Source organism: Elephantulus edwardii, unplaced genomic scaffold (genome assembly GCF_000299155.1).
Source record: "Elephantulus edwardii isolate Elephantulus edwardi_28Jun2011 unplaced genomic scaffold, EleEdw1.0 scaffold00134, whole genome shotgun sequence".
In the NCBI taxonomy this organism is placed as follows: domain Eukaryota; kingdom Metazoa; phylum Chordata; class Mammalia; order Macroscelidea; family Macroscelididae; genus Elephantulus; species Elephantulus edwardii.
In genome coordinates, this window is record NW_006399884.1 from 393,589 (window position 1) to 394,430 (window position 842).

Below are 842 nucleotides of genomic sequence, written 5' to 3' on the forward strand. Positions count from 1 at the left end.
CACCTCCCCAAACCCCACCCCCTACCCCCAAATATAATCCACTCTGCAACCCTCATTGCATGTTTTTTAGAGGTAAAAATGATGAAATTTTATCCCATATACTTTGGGTATGTTAACAGGTGCATCCAATCATTGGAAAAGAGCATCAAGCTTGGGAAAACAGAGTCTACAGTGGAGAGTAAGACAACTTGGCACAGTGATTATAACAGTGGAAGTAAGCTGATTTCATTTTCATTTGTTGGAGACCCTGCGTGAAACAATTGGTCAATGTTATATTATTAATTAAAAGTGAGTGGTTCAAATTCACCATAAGTCACTTGGGATGTAAGACTTGGTGATGTGCTTGCAAACCATCACATTGACTAAATCTTGTGGAATAATTCCATTCTGTATATGTAGAAACGCTATCAATAGATTAATTACCTAAATATTAGTAATAAAATATTAAAACTAAATAAAATTAAGGTGACAAGCTAAAACAGGATGCTTTCTTTAGATTGGTCATATTAAGATTGGTCTCTCTAAAACTAGAATAAGGAGAAGCCAATGCTTCAGAACCTGTGGGAAGAGTGATTTACACAGAATGGATTACTGATGCAAAGACACTAAGATGGAAACAAGTTTGACAAGTTTAAGGAACAGAAAGAACCTCACGGTCAGATCTTAAGAAGGAGACATCTCCTGGCTCACATGGACAAGGAGGCTAGTGAATCTACAGCATATGGTTCAGTACAAAGATCTGGAGATGATAAATCAGATACAGGATCCAGAATAAGCAAAAATAAAGGGACCTTCACTAGACTTCCACAAATGTTGCCTGCAGGCTTTTTCATGGAGATTAT